This window comes from Chelonia mydas, chromosome 8 (genome assembly GCF_015237465.2).
Source record: "Chelonia mydas isolate rCheMyd1 chromosome 8, rCheMyd1.pri.v2, whole genome shotgun sequence".
NCBI lineage: Eukaryota > Metazoa > Chordata > Testudines > Cheloniidae > Chelonia > Chelonia mydas.
Genome location: NC_057854.1, coordinates 23,592,617 through 23,609,461, shown reverse-complemented (window position 1 = coordinate 23,609,461; position 16,845 = coordinate 23,592,617).

The following is a 16,845-nucleotide window of genomic DNA, read 5'->3' as shown; positions in this document are numbered from 1 at the left end:
TTGTACCTTGAGGAAGTTTTTAACCTAAGCTGGTAAGAATAAGCTTAGGGGTTCTTTCATGCTGGTCCCCACATCTGTATCCTAGAGTTCAGAGTTGGGAAGGAACCTTGACACATGGGCAGTGCATAAAGGCAGCAGGGTTCTGAAAATAGCCCAAATACACTGATATGTTAATCAAAGGCAGCTAAAACTTGCTAGGCTTTTCCTTTCATAATCACAAAATATTACTTTATTTGGATGCTTGCCAGTCCCGCATAAATGGGGAAGGAAACCACATCTTTTTCCTTCATCTTTTTTATTTTTCCTTGTATACGTTGAAATTATTAACCTCTTCATTTAATCCTTCACAAATTGGTATCTTTTCTCTTTCTTTACCTTCAGTGATGACTACATGTTCACTTTTAAGTAAAAAAAGCAAAGTTATTATTCCTCATTATTTTGCAGAGGCAGGAGCAAGTATCTGGAAAATCACTGTACTTTGAAAGAAGAGGTGGGGTTGGGGGAAGAAAAATAGAAACACATTTTTTTGAACTGCAAAATGTACGTGTCTGCTGCTTATTAATATTAGCTCAACATCTTGTTAATGGTGGTTAAGGTTAAGGTTTCTTCAATTAGCAAACAGACTTTGACTGATTGCCTCCACTTCTCATTCTTCCCATAAGGATTTTTCTTAAAAGACTAGTGGTGTGTGCAGAGCGCACTCTGGGAATTGCAAAGTGCAATGCATTTAAATCTGTTTTTTTAGGGGTGGGGGGGGAAGGAGAATAAATCTGCTATCTCAGTGCCATATATCACAGAAGCCTTCCGACTAGTCATTAGTGATGTTTCATGCAGTGAAAGTTTAGAATCCATAGTATGTTAGTCCTGAGCAGCTGTCAAACTATAACCATTAGGACTACCAAGACCTCAGCATAATGCCAAATAGGATGAGGCCTTTTCATTCTGTGTGTGTTCTGGCAAGACAATAATAAAATCATGTTTGACTGCATGTTTCATTTACAAAAATAATGCTCAAATCATATTTTTTCCTTTTCGTGTCCTTGAGCAACTAGAAGATACTGAGTTGTTTTAGTTACCAGCTAGAAAACACTGCATTGTAGCTTCCTATTATTGCAGAAATCTTAAATGGAAGCTATTTTTCGGGGGGGAGGCAGTTCCACAGCGCTGTTTTTCTTTGATAAGTGAACAGGATTTGACTGTATGTTGCTGAATGCCTAATCCTCACCATTATGCATTATACCCTCTGTGTTTAGGTTGGGAGGAGGGGGGATACACATTATATTTGAATTTGGAGTGCATGTTGTGACAGTTATTAAGAAAAGCTCAGCCGTGCTGATTATCTTGAATAACTGTCATAGAGCAGAGTCTGCAGTCATCTAAATCAGAGACGCCCGCTTTTGTTTCGTACTTCATCAGCCAGTGTGGCTGTGCAGAACCTATTTCAACCTATTTCAACTTGTCAGCAGGTACTTCGATGGGAAGTTATGCAACATAATCGCATTATTTCAATTTTGGAGTATAAATACATCCTCTGCTCCAGCTAGGGGTCATTCAAGTGATCTAAAATTGAAAAGCCTCCTGTGGCAGAATGCAGAGACCTGGCTTGTTCCCATGTACAAAAGGGGTTAACTCCAGTTTCCCTTTCCCTTCCCTTTTGCACAGGTGTTCAGGGCAGGATGGGAGAGGAAAGGCTGCTGCCAAGACAGAAAGAGGACAGCGCTTGAGGAAAAGCAGAGCTTTCTTCCTGGGCTCTGAGGGGATCCCCAGGCTGGGGGAGCTTCTATTTGTTACTCTTTTTGCCTTTGTACCTAGCTTTGGTTTGTATTTACAAGGATTCTCTCCTGCTGAACAGACTTTCCTGCCTGTTTCTGTTCAGTCATAGTACCAGTTCATGGGTAATAGCAGGATGCATATAGAGACTGTGAGGAATACAAAGACCTGTAGCGGGAGAACCTGGAGAAATGGTTGGTGGTGGATGGTCTGGCTATGCCGAAAGAATGACAGGATACATTAGATATGGGTTTAATCAGGCCACAACTTTAAGATTAGATGTCTGGGACTAACCCGGTGGATAAGATGTGCAGTGAAGGTGAAACCCCCACAATTAACCAGGGTGTGTGTGTAAGAGCTTTTTCCAGCCCCCCCCCCCCCCTCCACTGCCCTTTCTGTTCATGTCCGTCCAGCCGATCCATTGCCAGGAACCTCCAATTCCAGCCAATTCTCGGGGGAGGGAAGGGAGGCCTTCCACCAGCTCCCCCCACCCCACCGGCTTTTCATCCAGGTCCCTCCAGCAATTCCCTTGCCGGGACCTTACCGACTACCGGCCCTCGTAGGAGGGGTTAAGGTGGACTATAATGATGGGTGGTGGCTCCCTGCCGTACCAATCAGAGGAGTCCCCAACTGCTCCCGGCTCGCTCAATTACAAAGCACCTCTCCTTAATTCCTTTTCCAAGCCATTTATCTGTTCTTTTGTACCTTAATTTATGGAGTACCTGCACTGAACCTCCGCTATACACTTAAATAAAGAGTAGTGACATATGGCCTACCGCCCGTCTTGTAATGAACAGAGAACCTGCTGCGAGGAAGGCGAAAAAACACAAACTGCACCTGGCCAATATGGTGGTAAGGGAAAAATTCCTTCCTAGCCCCCCTCAATGGGGCGGCTAGCGTAATGCCCACAGCAGATATAGCTAATTACCTGGCATATTTCGGACCTAAATAGGGAGGGAGGAGGGGTGCTGCCTCGCCTGTTCCGAGTGAATGAGGGAGGGGCCAGACCCAGGCTGACCTTTTAAACCCCTCATTCCTAGGTGGCGAGTCATCCACCACGCTGACTGCCTTTCCAGCAGTTTTACATCTCTGCTCCTCCCCCAAAGCCAGAAAGCATTGCCCTCTTCACCCGGCCAGCCAGACAATCCCCCACACCCTGCCACCCCTTGCTCAACGTGCATGGCGATGAGTAGCCCCAACTGCTTTCATTGTTTATTCAATAGCATCAGAAATAGTTGCAGGTGCTGGTGGAGTGGATAGCACAAATAACTCTGTAGACGAGGGAGTTTCACACCTCTTGTTTCCATATCGGGGCAGATGTACTGACCAAAATGAAAGCGGAAGATGACTGAGTTATATCCTGAATATTCTGAGCATCTAGCAAGCAGCGTACCAGTGGCCTCAAGATGAGTGAGTGTGTAAGCTAGTCCACGTGCCTGTGTATGTTGGCCAGGTTTTGAGAAGACTAATGAGGGGCAAAGAGAAATACATTGCTAGTACTTAGACAGGATGCTGTAGGGTTATTTCTCATCTCCTGACCGCTAGAAACAGTCCATCTCAAACAACGCTGTGAAAAACTATTTCAAAATGTGGTGGTCTCCAGATCTGACAGGTTAGGTGGTGCAGTTGAAGTAGACTCACTTTTCAGCTCCAGAGATGAGAGTTTGAATTAATCATGAGCCAGATGAAGTTGCTTCCTATTACAATATGTACCAAATATATTATCTTTCAAGCACATCACTAAATCCACCCTCACAGTTAAGCATGTCCTCTCAAGAATAGCAGTTTCTGCAAACTGGAAGACCAGGATTAAAATAGCAGGAGTGCAGCAAGGCCAAGATTTTCAAAAGTGACTAGAGATTTTTTGGGGGTACTCGATTTTTAAAGGGTTCTGATTTTCAGAGGGTGAGTGCTCAGCCCTTTCTGAAAATCAAGTGCCTCTAAGCTGTCTCAAGATGGAGATTATAGTCACTTGTGCATATTTTAGTGCAAATCAGACCAGATCAGTGGTACATGCTGTGTTCGGGGAAGCTTACACAGTACCACTTGCTCTGTGCCAGGCTCAAACCAATCCTATTAGTTGCGCATTTTCATGAGCATTAAACTTATTTTTATTTTTTTAAAGCAGTGGTGCCTACTCCATTATCTTTGTCTCCATTCATTTAATAAATTAACAATGATTATTTAACATATAGAGAGCGCTTTGAAAATGTAAAGCAGTATATAACTGCAGAGTACTAGTAGTGGCTATCTGATCTGAAATTTTAATGTGCTATGCTGTACCATAGTGCACCATTTATGACATCTGATTATCATGTCAGTTTACATCCAGGATGGAAGAAAATGGTTGAATGCCAAGAGACAGATTTTAATAGATTCACCATCTGCATCATTTGGTACAGCATTAGGTGATTTCCTGTCTCGATGTGTCAAACAAGTTATTACTCTTAAAGCGATGCAGATCCTCCAAGGCTTTGTATGACTAAAATGCCAGTGATTTGCTCATTCCTTGATATCTGATCGACAAATTAATACAGCCTCCATAACTCCTGGAGATAGAGATGAAATGAAATACCCAACCTGCACAGATAGACTCTGCAAGGTACAGATCTCCAATAGATGTCTGGCACCCTAAGAAATTATGCAAAAGTTGACAGGCTGAAGTCAAAGAAGTATCTGATCAACATTAATTAGTGGTGCTTAAAGAGAAAACACACAGAAATGTGAAAAGAGAGGGAGCATATTTGGATAAATAATCACAAACAAATCATTTGTGTTGACTAGTATGTCTCTCAAATCCATCCCTGTACACCTGTTAAACTATGCTCATTTTCAGTGGTTGTAACAGTCATGATAGGTGAGGTCCTCAGGCTGCCTTATAGGCAGCAGTGCTAACTGGAATCTCTGCAGTACTGCATGCTGCAGACGCCCCACCCCCTAGCATTCCCACATGCCAGGGCTTGTGAAGGGTTCCTCCGAAAACAGCATTATGGGTATCTTCCCCAGTACTATCCAACCATCCATGCATCCATAGATGGTTTGTAATAATTTGTCCTATGCAAGAGCAGCACTACCCTGTCAGAAGAGGGAGTACAAATGATAAAGAAATGTTCTTTCCAAAACTGTCCTGACCTCACTGCTAAAGTATTTTACGTAAAGTAACTAAAGCACAGTCCTACTGGGTTGTGCTTCAGGGAAAATTACCACACCAGTAGTGAAAATGCTTTTTGGAGGGTTAAGAGAATATGATAAGCAATGGAAAGTAAACAAAATATACCAATACGGTATATAAAGAATTTGGCAGTATTGATATAAATAATTTTGTTCAAAAATATTATTTAGGAGAGAGAAGAAGGTAACTGAAGTGGACTGGATTGTCTTCCAAAAGCCAAATTCTCTTAAACTCTCAGAACAATATTTTATATGAGTAGCATGTAACATGGCAGCCTGTTTAAAATCACTGTGATCCTTGTGCTTTCTACCAAAATCTACTTTGGTGGGAGAAAGCAGCATTTTTTGTCACTTTACATTCAAATGCTAGAATTCCATAGCCCATGAACAGCTGTCATGCTGGGACTGCATTTTGCAGCTTTCTTTTTGGCTTGCTGTCAGATGTCAAGTAGACAGACCCTTAGACGTGTTTTCACTCATTAAACAGCCTGATTGTGTATTTAAATTCAACCAGATTTTTCTCAGCTGTTTCATTACTATGAACCCCTCTAATACAGCAGTACAGATCAGCTCTACCCAGACAATGATTACTCAGTGCAATTTTATTCCTGAAAAAGGATATTTCCAAGTAGCTCAAGCCCAGTCTAGAAGGACTGAAAGGGTTACAGTTTGGATCCCGTAGCTCAGGAAAAAGCTATGTGCAAAAAATTTCATATGATTAATGCCTATGAATAATCTCTTCCTTTGATGCTAATAGAGAACAATAAAAACATGACTCATTCCTTCACAAAGACATTATAGAATTGCATATTTCTACATTAGTGTCAGCTGAAGGAATGCAATACCAAAAGTTGAGAAATTGATAAGTAAAATTGATTTTACAGACCTCGCCTAGTGATAAGACCTGATATCCAAATAACGATTGAGATTAGGGTTTAATCAATATGCTAATAAGGCAAAGAATCAAACCTTATAGTTAACTCCTTCCTATGCACAGTCTGTGCCTTCATAATATAAAGGATCAAATTATGTTCAAGCTACACCTGTGCGGTTTCCCCAAAATCACTGGGAGTTTTGTGTGCTCTACATCTGTGTTGAATTGACCCAATGTCCTCCATTCCTCGATTTTAGTCTCTTGATAATTAAATCACTTGACCAAAATCCAGTTTCACTGTCACTGGTTCCTTCACAGACTCTGACCTAATCAAGGACTATGCCAAATTTCAAGTAAATAGATTTAGCAGTTCCCCATATTTAAGTCTCCAAGAAGCACCCTCCCTGCTTTATTTCCACAGTGCCCAAAAGCAAACCTTATTATGCAGTGCTTACTGTCATTTACTAGGAGAGACAGGTCAGTGGAGCAGAGGGGATTTAGCATGGACATGGCTAAAATTTCTTCTCATTATACTGATGACTGTCATTCAATTTCATTGTTACATATTCTTTTCACTTTCATTTTGACTCCTCTGGCCCAGTTTTGAAGCTAATGGGTAGTGAGCAACCCAGGAGGTCAGAAAGGATATTAAAAAGAAGTGACGTGGTTTTGCCAACTATGCTGATTGTATTGTTGGTCAACTGCTCCTGTTTCTGTGCTGTTTAAATGTGGTACTAAAGGGGAAACTTGAGAGAAAAGCTGCTATAAGCTCAAATACAGTAATATTACTGGACACAATAGGGGTTGTAACTTATAATTATATTTTATTTTATCATTTATTTGTATCGCAGTAGCGCATCAGAGCCCCAGTCCTGGACCAGGACCTCAGTGTGCTAGGGGCTGAACAAACACAGAACAAAAAGTTGGTCCTTGCCCCAAAGCAATTGTAATCTGAATATAAAACAAGAGACAACAAGTGGATAGAGACATACAGAGTATATGTGTTTTCTGCATCCAGAATAAAGGTGCTGGCACTTCTCAAGTGAATAGTTTTTAAACACTGTGCTAAACTGGTTTCCTTGGCCAGTGTAAACAGAGCTAGAGATACCATTGGTATCAAACTGGGAGAATCACTGAAATGTTGTCAGTTTGTTTGATCCTCGACTATCACAGTCTGAAATGTTTGTATACCCATCTATGGCTTTTCTAAAAAATGAGAACTTAAGATCTGTACTCAAATTTTTGGTCAGGTTACTACATTTTATTTGCAGATTCATGTTACTTACTCATTAACGCTGTTTTTCAGATATTGTATCTGCTGCTTATTTCTCCATAAATTATGTACTCAGTGTTGTAGCTGTGTTGGTCCCAAGATATTAGAGAGACAAGGTAGCCATGTCCAATAAAAGATTGGCCCCAGTTTGTCTTTGCATAAATTATAACATGCTTAGAAACTTTAGTAGTGTTTACACTAGGCATCCCTAAGATTTCCAGCTCTTACTACTACTTGTGCAGCTCTGTCAGTATTAACGTAGACTGGCCACCAGCAATTTAACTATTGGGTTATCTAACCCTGCATTACAGTACAGGTACTAGAAATCAGGCTATGCTAGAGCTGCACCAGGGCTAGATCGATGGTGGGAGAATTGCTCACATGTCTCCCTGCAAACAGGGCCCCATGGCTACACATCTGTTATGAAGTGAAACACCCCCATTTCCATTGTTATGCCTGGGTTACTGCTTAGGATACTGTGATAGCTGTCCCATGTATGCTGAGCAGCAGCATGATAATACTGCTTGCTCTGTGCACTATATCAGGTGCTTCTTTTCTTAATACCAGGAGCACACTTTCTTGTGGCACTATCAACATGCCAAGGCTTTTAATGCCACGATTTGGAAACTGCTTGTTTTCAACAGATTAGAGGGTTGTACGTGGAGTTTCTTGGGGCAGATCGGTTGGAAGTTTTGTTTCTAGCACTTGATGAAATGTGAGGCTCTATGTGGCATTTACAAGCATTAATGAACTAAAGCCTCCCAACAGCCCTGTGGAATAAGAAACATATTGTCCCCACTTTACAGATGAGGAAACCAAAGCACAGAGAAATTTAAGAGTTAGATTCACAAAGGGATTAAGGTACCTAGCCATCCCACCCTCTGTCACTCTTTCTTCTGCATTTAATCTCTGATTATTTAGGTGGCTCCTCACTCAGCTTGCTGCCTTTTGTGGATCACATTTAGGCACCTCATGCACTGTATAGCCGAACTTGGGGCTGAAGGTTGCTCTAACAGGCAGGGCACCTCCAAGTTAGGTGATACAATCCTGAGTCTGTCCCCTTTGTGGATCTAGCCTGAGGGTATGTCTGCACCGCAGCTGGACACATGCTAGTTTTGCTAAAGCCAGCATGCTAAAAACACTCTTGTGAACAATGAGGCACAGGCTAGCCACCCAAGTACAGACCCCAGGGGCTGAAGCTGGGAGTGCAGCTGCTGAGCTGAAGGCCTGAGCCCCAGTGCCCCCTGTGGGGCAGAATTCCAGAGCCCATGGGCAGAGTTGGGGGGCACAGGAAGCATTGCCCCCCAAATTGAAGTGCCTAGAGTGGGGCAGTCCTGGGGGCAGCTCCACACCCACCCTCACACACCTCCAGCTCTCCCCCAGCTCTCCCCACACACACCCCGAGGGCCTGTCCCCTGGTCAGGTCGGAGGCTGGAAGCTGGAGCCAGGCAGTGTGGGGCAGCTGCTGCTCTGGTTGGTGGTATGGAGCGTGGGAGCAGTGGCATTCTCCTGTCTCCTGCTGCTGTTGCTGGTGTCTGGGGTTATGGCTTCTCCTCAGCTCTCAGCCCCCTTTAACTGCTCACAGAGCCGGTAAGAGCCACCCAGGCAAGAGGACTTTGCCTCGAGACCAGCAGAGCTCTCATGAATCAGCGATTTCAGGGGGTCCCTCCTGGCACACAGCCCCTAGCTACCCCTCTCCCAGTACCTTGAGCAACCCCTTGCCCACACACAGCCCCTAGCTGCTTCCTGCCTGCATCCTGAGCAGTTTCAAACTTTTTGAGCTGAACCCCCTCCTTTGAACTATAATTTTTGGTTGCACACCCCACCCCAACAACCTACTGAGGTGAATCAGGGGGTGGAGGTGGCACTCCTTTCCCCGGGCCCTGTTGTGCGGAGCTGGACCAAGCCCTCCCCGGGCCCTACCCCCCTCAAAATAGAAGTCAAACTACACCTATGCCTGAGGGCCTTGCCCAGCCGCCAGAGCCCCGAGTCCACCCTCCCCTCCCTCCTCTCCCCTTCACTGGGCCCTGGAGTTTTTATAGCATGTTGGGGTGCGGAGGAGCTCAGGAGGAAAAAGTCTGAGAAAAGAACCCCTGCTTTAAGCCACAAGCTCATCCTCCTCCACACCACATGACTGAGATTGCATCTTCCAAAAATAGAAACCTCTGAATCTAATAGTGGAAGAATAAGCAATGGCATCTATTTCATAATCAGTTCTCATATACGGTAATTAAAAAAAATACTCACTTCTCATGCAGGATGCTAATTATGCCTCAAAGTTTAGCTTGGATGACTGGTTGCTGAATATATTACAATGTGTCAAAGTGCTTTTGGCAGGGTTTCTTCACTCAGTGATCGTGGCTAGGGGGGAAAAAAAGCCAGCACAAATTTTATAAAGCAGCAGTTAGATGTGGTTCTGTACAGGCCTAAAAGCCTCCGTTGGGAGTCCTTCATATTCTACAAGTGATTTTTATCATTACCACAGCCTAGTCATATCATGATGTGCTGTGCTGTGAGGTACTTTTCTTACATTAGTGACTGGTTTTTGCTATGCAAAAAAAAAAAATGGAAAAATGTAATTGTATAACAGACTCTATTTGCCACTGTTTGAAATCCTATCCATCAGTGTATTTGCAATAATAATGAATGATGTCTATATCATGCTGTTATGCAAGGTAAAAGACTAATGGAGAAGTCACTGATATGTGATTATGGCCTCATAGGAATTTTAAAAACATGTCACTATAATTAAATCAAGTTTGGTGAAGCAGGGAATGTTTAGAGAGCTGTAAGTTAAGGTGAGTAATTTGCTTGCTTCGCATGCGCCTTCTAATTACTATGGTGGTGTTCAGACCAGCAGTCCCAGCCCTTCTGGAAAAGTCCTATGAAATGTTTAATAAGTAATATTTTGTTCTCTCTGAAGTGACCATCTCTCAACATGGAAGAGACTTTAATTTAAACATCACATTATGCAAAGTATTTTTTGTTGTAAGTACAGGAAACATAAAAGAGCTCACAAGTAAAACCAAAAAGGTTTTATGAGCCACTGCTGTACTTCGTTTTGAAGAAAAACACTGATTAGGGCAGTTATTTATTTATCTTACTTGAATGAAATATTATTGCATCTTACTCATATACACATATGGCTAATTTTGATCAGAATATTCATGTGTGTTTGCAGAATTGGATGCCTTAAATAGTAAACTGTTTTTGGTGAAGGTTGTGTCTTATCAACCATACTTTAGGTCTGATTAAATAACTAATCCATATGACTGTGGAATAATCTCCCAAAGGAAGGGAAGCCCACTCTTGGGCATTTATGTATTAGCTTTTGTCCAGTCAAAGTATAACTATCATTAAGATCCATCCTACACTGACAATGAGATGTAGCAGATGATCTCAATAGTCTTTTCCATGGCTAATTTCTGTAATAGCAAAAAGAAAGAGGTCAGAGTTTAAAAAACAAACAAACAAAAAAAAACCTTCCGTCAGAACTGAGCCCTAAACTATGAGCACTGTTTCCATTTTGCAGTCAAGTGAATGCAGAAGGAGGTGAATTCAGAAGTCCAAGGGTAGAAGGAATACCTCTCCTCTTTGGAAATATGTCTGTTTATATCATAAAAAGAAGAGGAGGACTTGTGGCACCTTAGAGACTAACCAATTTATTTGAGCATGAGCTTTCGTGAGCTACAGCTCACTTCATCGGATGCATGCTGTGGAAATCGCACAAGACATTTTATACACAGACGCCATGAAACAATGCCTCCTCCCACCCCACTCTCCTGCTGGTAATAGCTTATCTAAAGTGATCATCAAGTTGGGCCATTTCCAGCACAAATCCAGGTTTTCTCACCCTCCGCCCTCCCACAAACAAACTCACTCTCTTGCTGGTAATAGCCCATCCAAAGTGGCCCATTACCAGCAAGAGAGTGAGTTTGTTTGTGGGAGGGCGGAGGGTGAGAAAACCTGGATTTGTGCTGGAAATGGCCCAACTTGATGATCACTTTAGATAAGCTATTACCAGCAGGAGAGTGGGGTGGGAGGAGGCATTGTTTCATGGCGTCTGTGTATAAAATGTCTTGTGCGATTTCCACAGCATGCATCCGATGAAGTGAGCTGTAGCTCACGAAAGCTCATGCTCAAATAAATTGGTTAGTCTCTAAGGTGCCACAAGTCCTCCTTTTCTTTTTGCGAATACAGACTAACACGGCTGTTACTCTGAAACCTGTTTATATCATATGAACTAAGACAAGAAATAAATGGAGGGAGAAAAATGCAACTTGCTGAAACAACTGAAATGTGAACTTCCAGCCTCCCTGGCTTGTATGCATTCCATACCCAACATAATGCTCCCTTTGAGACCATTGGCATGATTTAAAACTTGTACTGTGTTTCAACATGAGTAATAGATTAAATATTATCTCCACTTTTCAGGAAGAGGTTAGAAATGACAGGAGACTGAAAAGGGGTGTTTTTATTCTTCTCAGGTTGACAGAGTTGAAACCAAACTGCATGTTGAAACAGACTATCAAATGAAGAAGTCCAGAAAAGCTTTTTGTACTTAGTGTAGCTACAAGGATATTGAAAATTGCTGGAATCAATGTGAGGCTATGAAATACTGAAAGCCAACTAGTTACTGTTGGAGTGGTGACATCATAAAAAAAATTCCTTTAAAACATCCTTATATTACCAGTCCACTGTAAGTGGTTACACCTCGGTTCTATATTTGAATGTATTGAACAGAGTATTGAATCTGTTTGTGAATTTGCAACTAGCATTTTGTAAGCAGTTGTTTAGGTTGAATCTATTGCTGTTTAGTGGTGACTATGTTTTTCTTCTCTCTCTGCAATACAAGAGTCAGTCAGCTATTGTGGCTCCAAGTGTGGCTGTGTTTCTAAGCAGGGATTTGAGCTGTATCTGCCACACACAACAACCTCCAATGGGTGTTCTCAGCTCTAATCCAGTTCTAACTCCTTTGTTTCCATTATGTCTCCCTGGAAGTGCCAGACACTAACTCTTATCATTGCGACTACCTAGCCCACTGGTCAGTGTGTTAGGATCACCCTCTGTGCCTGATCTGCAGAGTCAGGGTCTTGGATCAGGTCTTTACGGAGGAAAGTAGATGGCCTAGTTAGAAGATTCTCCCCCGTCCACCTTTGACATCTGACTCATATCCAGCATGAGTTGTACCACACCTAGGAAGGTGCTGTGAATTTCAATAAGAAGTTGAAGAGAGGCACCTCTGAGCGTAAAGACATGTCCTGCAAAAAGAATGTATCTTTTTTTTTAAAACTGTGTGTATTATAGCTACTGCCTTAGTCCTTTTATTTTAAAATACCTGGGAACAGTGAAATTGAGTTTTCTTTTGTTTTTAAACAACAATACTGGTTCCTTAGCTCAAGCTGTTGCTACAAGATCATGGTTTAGCTCTAGAGGTTCAGATCCTGGCATATTAGCCAAGATGGCTGTTTCATCAGCAAAGAGTGAAGCTCCATGTCTAAGCATCTGTCTACTCCGAGATCACCTTCCTGGAGCAGTTGCTCCCGCAGGTGGTGATCCCAAGTACTTCAGACCATTCTGTCCTGAATCAGGGAGTCTGGCTGACTCCAATTCCATTGATCATGATACAATGGCAGCCATCACAACAGCACTATGTTCAAGATTTTTACGGGGAATATTTCAGGAATTATACTACTGTGGTATGACCCAGAATCATCGTCCTACCAGTGCTCCAAACATCTGCCAATCAAATATCACTGTAATGCTAGTACATCATTAGCTAGTGCCATAAAGATTAAACTGAAAGACTTTACAGTTTCCAGTGCCTTCACGTTTTGCTGAATGTTTTTGAGCTTCAATCATAAAAACATATATGGTCAAATCCCACTTCATTCTACAAGGATTTTGCTTTGAGGAGGACTGGAATGTGTGGCCCTTAGCTTGCTGCCAATGACTAAAACAAAGAAAATAAAATAATCCCAGCCCTGAGACACTAACCATTCATATAATTCATACACAAACAGAAGGAAAAGCAATCACCAGGCAAAACAGTGCTGGGCTGTGGGGATGAGTGGGATAGAAATGTGCCTGCATTACTGCACTGTATGGAAGAATGCTAGCATGTTCTGGCTCCATGCCTTAAGTGATGGGGCATTGTTTTGAGGGCTGCTGTTCTGATACAGGGTATAAAAGTTAAATAGCTCCAATAGTAATCCCAGAGAAGACAAAGTGTTTAAAAGAGGGGAACAGGAACACTGTTGAATGAATTTTGCTTCGGGATTAGTTTCCCCCATCTGGTCTGTTATTCTACAAGCATTTTTCTTATATTACAGCACTGTGATTTCTTTTTTAAATCATATAACAGACTGTCTGATTAATAAATTGCAATCAATTCCAATGCCTAATTATCTCCTTAGGAAGTCTGAAAAGCAAGTAATGAATGAAGCATGCTTTCCTCTCAGCATGAGAGGAGACAGCTAGAGCAGCTTGGTAACAGTCAAATTCCTTAAATAAAGGCGAGTAAAGTAGCAAAGTCCTAAATAACAAATGTACAGCCTGATCTTTTGGTTTTTCTCCTGTTTAAATCATGTACAGCAGGTAGATTGATAGTGTACTGCTTACGTCTGGATAATTGAAACAGTGGTTCAGACATCAATGTTTTTAAAATTCTGTCAAAATCCAAGTAAGAAATTTATTTCTGTGCAATGTTTGAGAGAAAAAGCAAGAAATAAGTGCTAGTGGTCTCACTGGAAGGCTGATGTGTGCTGTGTGCAGACTGTATTTCAGAGTACTATAGAATTCAGCATCTCAGGGAAACTAAATCCACTTTCAGAATTTTTAAAGTTCACAAAACAGATGAGGATTTGCTTTTGTTTTTAACAGATCTGGTCAAAGTATAAAATTTCAGGGGAATTTTTTGGAAATTCTAAATAAGTCAATTTCATGCCAAGTTTGTTTGGGGATTTTTATTATTTTTTTTGTCAAAAAATTGGGGATTTTTTTAATGTCAAAAATTGATTTTTCAATCAAAAGTTCAGGAAACTTCAACCACTCTAATTTTTAAATGGACTATAATGCAGTGTCTGTAAAAAGTAAAATAAATAAGAGGAGGTTTGGCAAATGAAAGATTGGGAGGTAAGTGGTAGACATAAGGGAGGGAAAGAGACTCGGGTATTACTTTAGATGGGTTTCTCTTCTCATTTCTTTTCTGGCACCTGAATGTGGTATTTCTGGGTCAGTAGGCACAAGGCTTAGAATAGAGATGAGACCTGTAAATATTACCAAGCGGAGGGATGGGGGAGGGAGAGAGTATAAAAGAATTTTAAAAATCCAGACTGCCTTGGAATACTAAATAATGAGAATAGTTTGCATGTTCTACAATGCGTAGATTTCAAGGTGCTTTCCAAGAGTGTGAAGGCATTGTTATCCCACTTTCCAGATGGGGTAACTGAAGCACAGAATGTCTGAGTGACAGTGTGAGTGACACAGTGAGTCAGAGGCAGTCAGGAATAGAACACGTCTATTGTCTTCCAACCCTGTGGTTGTTCCTCTAGACCATAAACCATTTATTTAAAATATTTTGATTTAATCTTGGAGATTAAATAAAAATAATCATTCCCCTCCCTCCCCCAAAATCCCTATCGGGTTGCTTGTTGCAAAGCAGGCTTGCAGTCTAAAAACAGTGTCTTATTTCACGTGTGCAATACTAAACAAATGTTCTTAATTAGCCATCAAGACCTTGCCTGAGATTACCCACATCTCCTGTTAGTTGCAGATTTATTCCATTAGGTATTAAAGGAGACTTTGTCAGGTAGGAACACAATTTAGGCTTTGTAACAAAGAAGTGTTTACAAATTCTAATTTGGCCTCACTCCCCACTCCCACTCCCAAATCTGGTCCCAGCAGATTGCTTCCAGGTCTACACTGAGGGATGGTTAGAAGAGTGGGTAGATGGAGGGAAGGAGTGGATGGGCAGGTGTGGGGCCAACACACATCAGTCCTGTTTCCGTCCTGCAAACCTTAGCTGGAAAAAGGAAGAGAAGTCCCAGTTGGTGTTACCTTTTCCGTGTAGTACCCTCACTTCCACCCACAAGAATTTCAGTGGCTGCCAATGCCTATAGGTAGTTGAGAGTCTCTGTTAGCTCAAATCCAATGGAGCTGTATTGAGAGAGAGAGAGAGAGAGAGAGGCCTCAATGCATATAGGTCTGGAATCCCACTGGTCCCCGGGAATCTCCTTTCTCCACCGAGGAGGAGGGAAGAGCCTATTATTATTGATTTTTATTACCACAGTGCTTAGGGGCCCCAACTGCCCGCGGTCCAGGACCCCATTGTGCTACGAGCTGTACAAACAGAACAAAAAGACAGCCTTGCCCCAAATAGTTTCTTCCCTCTTTCCAGTGGGATGATGTGGGAGAATCCCCACAAGGGATTCCTTGCAAAGATTCCCCCCCCAAACAATCCCTAACTACAGCATGTAACAGATGGGGACAATCTGGCTTATGGAATTGTTCATAGGATGGCATGAAATTGCCATAGAAAGGATAGCATTTTTGCTTCAGTTCTCTGTCTCCTCCACCCTTTCTGCCTGTGTTGAGATGTGCAAGGTTGCATGAGAGCTGCTCACCATTCCATTGCAATGATGGAAGACAATAAAATGTGCAAACTTTTAAAATTTTTATTTGTGACCATAAGGATTTAAAGTGTGGGCTTTCTTGCGTACTCAGCCAAGAACATGTGCTATGAGCATGTTGTCCTTCCCTGAAGCAGTGTGTCTGGATATAAGGCCGATCCAAGAGAGGGCTACATATCGTGACCCACACTTTCATTTCAGGCTGGTAATCTTCCCACTTTTGACATTCCAGTGAACCTCGCCTGTAGTATCAGTGCTTCAGAAACATTCATGCAGCTTCTCCTAGTGCAATGCTAATCCTTCAGATAAGCCATCCACAATGGGGTGAAGGCTTCAGGTGCCTGGATACCTCAGGGAGAAGAATGGAATAAAGACCTTAATAGATAGCTTAATAGGTCATCCGAAATAGCATTTGCAATCTTACTCTTGTGCACAGGAGTACTTCCAGCTGAACTGGGAGGAGGCGGAAGCAATAAAAATGCTGGCTGAGCCCCTGGATGGGGTAGAAAATGTAGAAAAGTACAGCCTTTTATTTAAAAAAAAAATCCAAGACGGCAAACCAACCTAAGTTCCAAACCATCTTAGATTTCAAAGGAGAAAAAGATGCTAATTGTTATGTATCCTGAGCAGATGGAGCACATACATTGCTTTTGTTGTTTCCCAGGCACAGCCAAAAGTGAAACAAAACCAACCAAACAAAAAAACCCACACAGCCACAGAGCGTGGGCTAATAACATGAGATAAAACGTTTTCCTTACAATTCTCTGAGCACTATATCAATATCTGTCAGACTATGAATTATCTGTCAACATTTCAAGAGTTTTCACTTTTTGGTAAACAGTTCCTTCTCTGTCATTTTTCATATGCTCTCAGAATGACCACTTAAATTTTCAGTCATTCATCAGTAGGTGTGCCATGTGTCCTTTACTGAAAGCTCAGAAACTTATTGTGTAGCAAAAAGAGGTTTGTGTGAGGCTAAGATTTCTCTCCCTTGCCACTTACTGTGTTATCTTGTCTGACCAGCGTAATGCTCTTTTTGATAAGCTTCCCATTTAGGAGACACAAAGGATGCTGGAAATCTATATATATATTTGCTGATCTTGCTGCTTCCCGTCCCTCTGTCCAGT